The sequence below is a fragment of the Rhinopithecus roxellana genome, chromosome 20 (assembly GCF_007565055.1).
Source record: "Rhinopithecus roxellana isolate Shanxi Qingling chromosome 20, ASM756505v1, whole genome shotgun sequence".
Classification (NCBI taxonomy): domain Eukaryota; kingdom Metazoa; phylum Chordata; class Mammalia; order Primates; family Cercopithecidae; genus Rhinopithecus; species Rhinopithecus roxellana.
Window position 1 is genome coordinate 26,345,541 of NC_044568.1, and position 7,200 is coordinate 26,352,740.

General features: G+C 45.5%; 1 pseudogene; it reads right to left on the reverse strand.

Annotated features, from left to right (window-relative positions):
• Positions 1-6,909, reverse strand: part of LOC115895179 — a 7,626-nt pseudogene extending 717 nt beyond the window's left edge.
• Between the last annotated feature and the right edge of the window lie 291 nt (positions 6,910-7,200).

Below are 7,200 nucleotides of genomic sequence, written 5' to 3' on the forward strand. Positions count from 1 at the left end.
GTGTCTACATCCAAAGAACCTCTATACGCAGACAACAGGGAGGGTTGAGCCAGCTGCAGAATGTGGTGCTATTTCCTATCCATGGCACTGCCCTTCTTCTGAGCATAAGAGCCCCAGAGCAAGAAGACAAGCCGGTCTGAGTTCTGATTTAGCCAGGACACAACTATGTCAGTGAGTTGCTCCCAGCCTCTCTCCTTATAAGAACTGGCTTGATGGGCCAGAATAGTGAGACCGCATTGAGTAGAAGAACCACTTGTTTGGCCCATCCAGATAAATCTCCATGCTGAGGGTGAACAAAACCATCTATGTCTGCATTCAACAATTTTTAAACATTTTCTGAACTGGGCGGAGGTAGAACAGGTCTTTGCACATGAAAGCAGAGCCTGTGAGCTTGACTAGGTCCATGATATGGATCCTGTCTGGCAATGAGAGCCTTCATATCTCTTATGTCACACATATGGGTCTAGGTTCTGAAAACTTGGTGTGGGGGTGAATAAACAATGTAATGTCTGCTTTATTCTGCACAAATCCCATTAGCTTTATAAAATACTTTTTCCTGAACTGCACTAAGGTACTTCTTCCAACTCTCACCAAAACACATGGGTAGTTGTGGACCATGAGTCTGTGTTGGGCCATGAGTCTGGGAAGAGCCCTGACCTTCCCCTTTAGATGTGAACCAAGTGCTCAGTGCTCAGCAGTGAGGAGGACAGCATGCTGGGCTTATCCTTCCTGGCCCTGGCTTTCTTGATGGGGTGGGCTTCTGCATCTCAGTTCTCCTAAGCTACAGCTGCCACACCAGTCCCCAGGTCAGCTGGCTTGGGATAGTGGGAAAGAGACTTCCCAGCCAGATTGGGACAGAGGAAGCAGTAGAGTGTCTTCTGGCTGTTCATCCCAGAGCTGAGGAGGAAGCGAATACCTGAGGACCTACGAGGCTTCCACTGGCTGCAGAAGTCAGCAATTCAAATTTTTAAAAATTAGCTGCATATTTTTATCTGGGTCTCACATTATTTCACTGTGATTTGGGGGTTGTGAAGGTTAATTTTATGTCAACTTGACTGGGCTAAGGGATGCCCACATAGCTGATGAAACGTTATTTCTGGGCATCCCTTAAAGTCTGTGCGGGTGTTTCTGGAAGAGATCCACATTTGGGTTGGTGGACAGAGTAAAGCAGATGGCCTTCACCATGCAGGTGGGCATCACCCAATTCACCGGAGGGCCAGAGAGACAAAAAGGCAGAGGAAAGGTGAGTTTTTCTCTGCTTAAGCTCGGACACCCAACTTCTCCTGCCTCAGAGTTCAGCACTCCGGTTCCGGGTCCCACTCAGATGGGAACTGACACTGTCAGCCCCTCCCCACTCCCACCCTTGTTTCTGAAGCCTGCAGACTTGGACAAACTGTACCACGAAATGTCCTGCTTCTCCAGCGTGCCAGTGGCACAGGTGGCAGGTTGTGGGACTTCCCAGCCTCTGTAATCATGTGAGCCAGTTCCTGTACTGGTTTTCATTTCTCTGGAAAACCCTGCGAACAGGAGTCAAACATCAGCCACATTTACTAAGCTGTTGACAACGTTTTCAATTGGGGTGGAGAAAACTATTTTCTACATCACAGGACAAACTGTCCTCATTTTTTCACTAAACATTTGTATCAATTCCTGCTGTTGTCATCAGCCACTGGCACCAATGTCTGACAGCAGCAGAGATTTCCAGGGGCCTGGGTGAATTCCAATGCTGGCCTAACTTGGGGGACCTTAGATGAGTTGCATAACCTCTCTGAACTCAGTTTTCTCTGCTGTCAGACGGAAATTCTGCCAAGGCCTATTCCACGAATGGGTCATTATGAAGATTTAAAAAAAAAACCTAATTGTCCGAACTTTAATCTTGTCACAGAGTAGAGCTCAACAAAGCTACTTTCTCTTTTTCTGTGTAGTTGCTTCCAGTGCTCCAGTGGCTTCTGGGTGAGACAATGCAGTAAATGACTGGACAACTATAGCCATAAATATGAAGTACTCACTTAAATGTAAGGGCCAGGGGAGAACCAATTATCAGCATAAGGATAACAGGCAAGCCTCTCTCCATAGAAATGTTTTCTTATTATATTCCAAAGCATTATACCTCTTTGTGTCCTCCATTATCCTAGTTATTGGCTGGAGTGATAGGAATGAGCTGTTGCCGACAGCGGTGTTACTCATGAGCACATGACTGCTGGTCAACAGCTCTGTGCAGGGACAGACAATGGCTTGTCCCAGCTGGAGGAAGTCCACGGTCTAGTGACTTAGGGAAGTCGTAAAAGGAGGCAACCAGGTAATTACCAACCTCCCACACACTTTCCATAAATAATGTAGCCATTCCCTGTATATCTACCCCCGATATAATACATCTTTTCTTGGTTTCTGATGAATAGACATAAACCTAAAAAGGAAGTATCCTGAGGATGTCTTGGCCACTTTTACTATATAGACAGATTAATGGGTGCTTAAAATTTCAGTACAGATATCAGTAGGGCAGTAGAGTCCCTCTGCTTCTTATAATCTAGCTAAGAGTGGGTCAGACTATGGAATGTCTGTGTCCTTCAAGAGTACTCTGATTTTTAGAATCACTTCTGACTCCAGGCACCCTACTTCTGCTGATTTGGAGAATTTTAGGAACCATCTGAGTCCTTCCAGTTTCTAATTGTCCAAACCAACCTGGAAGCCAGAAGGCAGAGGTACCTGTGGATGTAGTTGCCACAGCTGAGCCTCCCAGCACAGAAAGCAGGGTGGAGTTGAAGATGCTAGTGCAATACGTGAGCATGTGTGCATATACAAGATGCCATGTGGGCTTGGGGATAGAGTCCCTTGTGTGTCTGTATAGGATTGGGAGTGGAGTGCACTGGTACATCCCTGACCAGTGGGAGACGGGAGAAGCATGGGGTGTTCCCTTCCAAGATTCCAATTCTCTTCCTCAGATGTACTTGAATTCAGCTAGACCAGACAGCACAGGAAAGTAGCTGGCTGATCCATGCCTATTCTGGTTTCTTGGCTGATTTGGAGTTCCCTGGACCCCCCCATGGTATAAGTGTCACCCTCAGCAGACCCTGAGTGACACAGCAAGCAAGATACAGAGGGGACGGGGAGCTCTGATGGGAACCAGGATGTAAAGAGAGCCCATCTCAGGACAGGGGCCTTTGCAAAAAATCAGGCCAGAGAGGGCATTCCAGCACGCAGCGTTCACCCGAGAGGAGGGAACATCACCTGGTAGGCAAAGACTGAGAATATGCAATAGCTGAGGGTTCTCAGGACCCCTCCCCTGCTTCCCCATGGGCTTAGGCCATCTCCTCACTTGCTCACGGGATTCTCTCTAGCAGATCTGCCCTCCCACTCATACTTCCTTCATTTCCCAACATGTCTGCTTAACATCTTGCTCCCTTCTCTTAGGCACTTTTGTTTTGTCACTTAATTTTTAACTGTCTTCCCCATTTCCAATCTCACGTTCCCTCAAAACACTTCTCATTGCCACCATGAGGTCTCTCACGCCCAGGGATGTTATTCTGACCGTATGAACCTAGAAAACCATATCTGAACACAAAAACATAATTTGAAGATGTTGTCCAACATCCTGCTACACTCAGCTTAGTCCCCTAGCATGAGCTGGCTCTGCTCACAGCCCTAGGAAAAACATTTTTTCTACCTATATAACGCCACACTCGTAGGTCACAGCCAATTGTGTCAGGTGCATTTACTGACTCTGGAGAGCACAAGCCATGGGTGGCCAGTGCCCACTCAAATCTGTTATTGCCCAACTCTTTGAACAATTGAGGGAGTTTGGAACAGAGTGAAGTGAGTATAGAGCACTAGAGAGATGTCTCTGGCCAGTGAGATCCCCATCACTGCCCTCTGTCCATCCTTCTTTCTTTTTCTTTAGCTTGGTCACCCACCCAGGCTGGAGTGCAGTGGCATGATCTCAGCTCACTGCAGTGTCCACCTCCTGGGTTCAAGCAATTCTCCTGCCTCAGCTTCCCAAGTAGCTGGGATTACAGGCACCCGCCACCATGCCTGGCTAATTTTTTTATATTTTTAGTAGAGATGGGGTTTTACCATGTTGGCCAGGCTGGTCTGGAACTCCTGACCTCAGGCGATCTGCTTGCCTTGGCCTCCCAAAGTGCGAGATTACAGGTATGAGCCACTGTGCCCAGCCTGCCCATCCTTCTTAAGTCCCATTTGTTTAAATCTGTGGATTTAAACCAGAATGCAAAGCTGGACTGCAGATCACCTAGCTAGGCACCGTTTTCTTTGTCTGTTGATCCAGGTCAAGGGTTTGATGAGTTTCACTGATACCCATCAGGAGTTTAAAGACCAAGGGCAAGAGAGTCATGGGGTCCACCCTTTGGCCGCATTCTGGTTGGGCCCACCGTACAAGAAGAAGTTGTCTTTATAACACTTTCTTTATAAAACCTTATATAACATATATACATTTTATAGATATATACATATAACTTTACAAAATTTTCTTTATAAAACCCAGTCATTGAAGATTTTTCTTTTGTATTTTTAAATAATAGGCCTTTTCATCTGAATAGCTCGTGAGCAAGTCAGTGGAGACAAGGACAGCAGTTAAAGAGTCTGTGTGTATCCACACTGGAGCAGCAGCCTGGAAGAGCCAGAGAACTTGGGCTTTGAACTCAAACTAAACTGGGTGCAAATCTAAGCTCCAACACTTCCCAGCCGTGACTTTGGGCAAGATGTTTGAACTCACTCATTTATTTACTTAGCAAATATCTGTTGAGCCCCTACTATGGCCTGACTAGGTGCTAAGCCCTGGAACTACAGCAGAAATCAGACAGACATGCTCTGTCTTTACTAAGCTTCAACATAGCGAAGAACTAAGCAGTTACCCTATCTGTGTTGTTAAGACAATAACTATTGTAAGAGCCACTGTGAGATCAGAATATATATATGTGTGTATATACATACACACACACACTCACACACACCTCACAGGCCTCCATCAACATGACCCTGTTCCCTTTTGTTTGAGTGAAACAGCCTCTGGGCAGCTTGATGCTTTCTAGATCTTGGCCTCCTGGCTATGTCTGCATATTTTCTTCAACATCTAAGGAGTACTTATTGAGTGTCAATAATCTGCCTGGCACTGTTCCAGGCACTTGGGACACATCAGTGAACAAGACAAAGTCCCCAGGCGCATGGAGGTGCTAGATGGAGCCACCAATGATGAATCACTGACATACCAAAGACATAAATTGTGCACTGTCTCAGTTCCCGAGGCCCCACAAGCAGACTCTGAGACAAGAGCTGGTGCAGGGACATTACCTGGGAGGTCATTCCAGGAAGCACAGGTGAGGAAGAGGGATGGGGAGGCAAGGCAGGGAAAAGAAAGATAATTAAAAACACATTAGTAGCCTGGGCAACAGGAGCAAACTCTATCGCTACTAAAACAAAAAAATTAGCTGGACACGGTGGTGCACCCCTGTAGTCCTAGCTACTTGGGAAGCTGAGGTGGGAGGATCACCTGAGCTTGGGAGGCAGAAGTCGTAGCGAGCCAAGATTGCACCATGGCACTCCAGCCTGGGCAACAGAGCAAAACCCTGTCTCAAACAAACAAACAAACAAACAAACAAACAAACAAAAAGCATTAGTGAGCAGAGGGTTAGGGTTAGAGTTAGCCTGTTTTTAAACATCACAAGCATCAAATCATACAGGATGCACATATCTTTGTCCTACTCTTTCTGCTCAGTCAACATCGTGGGTGTGAGATCCTTCCATGTCCCTAGATTGGTCTGAAGATTGTTCCTTCTCATTGCAGCGCAGTAGTCCACCATGTGACTCTACCATCATTTACTTCCCCGCCCAGGGCCTTTGCATTGTTTCTGATTTGGGGCTGTAAGCACCGCTCTGAAGGTCTCTCTTAGTTGAACACACGCTCATTTCTATCTGGTATTTACCCATTGAGGCAGAATAGAGTCTGGAGACAGGGAACCTAATGCTGATTTGTGCTGACTTCCTAGAACTGAATCCAAAGGAAAACCCCAGCTTTCTATACCCAAGTAACAAAAGGATCAGAGGCTATTCCCTTTGCACTGTCTTGCAGATGAAAACTGAAAAGTACCTATAATTGTTCCCCTCCCTCAACCAATCAGACTGGTCATGGGGCCAAGTCTTAATGTATAACTTTGCTTCACTTCACCCTCTGATTGGTTACCTTCTGTGACCTTCTGTAACCAATCAGAATGGCTGCAGGCCAAATCTTCTTTTACACAGAGTGTAACCAAATAACCAACGGGAAACCTCTGGAGGGTAAACTCCAGAAAATTCTGTAACTAACGATCTTGAGCCACTTGCTCAAGCCAGCTCCCACTCTGTGGAGTGAATTTTTGTTTACAGATATCTGTACTTTCATTGCGTCATTGCTTTCTTTGTGCGTTTTGTCCAATTTTTTGTTCAAAACACCAAGAATTTGGATGACAGGTAGTCAAGATCCTCCACTGGTAACACCAGGAGTGGAATTGTTGGGTTGTAGAGTTTGCATAGATTCAGCTTTGGAAAATAATTAGCAGATGTTTTGCAGACCAACTCTGAAAAAAAGCAAATAGTTACAGGTTTGACTGTTTTATACTCAAAATGAAAATAGTTTGTAGACAGTCCCATGTGGGGTTAAAAATAAATATTTTTATAGCTGAAATGACTTATTCTATTAAGAAGAAGAATGTCAGTGAGAAAATTGGCCCTCTTGTCGGCCAATATCCAGGCCTTTGGGGAACCCCTGAGGAAGCATCTTCCTCATTTGCCACTTTAAATTTAAAACATACCATAGAGGGGACAGCTGGAGGAATGCAAGTGCCTCAAATGCCGTCTCTTATTTCCCCAAAGGGGTGTCTCCGCTTCAATTTCCACAAATCCACATGTCATCTCCACCATTTTCAGGCTCAGGGAAGATGTTTATTGTTCAGTAGATACCTGTAAGCATCAAGATTTGGGGAGTAGGGGGATATGGAGCAGTTGTAAGGATATGAATTCTTGATTCAGACACATCAGGTATTAAAGCTTGAATCCTAGTGAGTGATCTTGGATGAATTATTTCCCCTTTTGGGTTCTGGTTTCTTCATCTACAAAATGGACAAAATAACAGTTCTTGTCATTGAGAGAGATTATGGAAAGAACAGTCTGAAATGCATGAAAAGGAATTAGCATGGGGCTAGCGCCTAATTC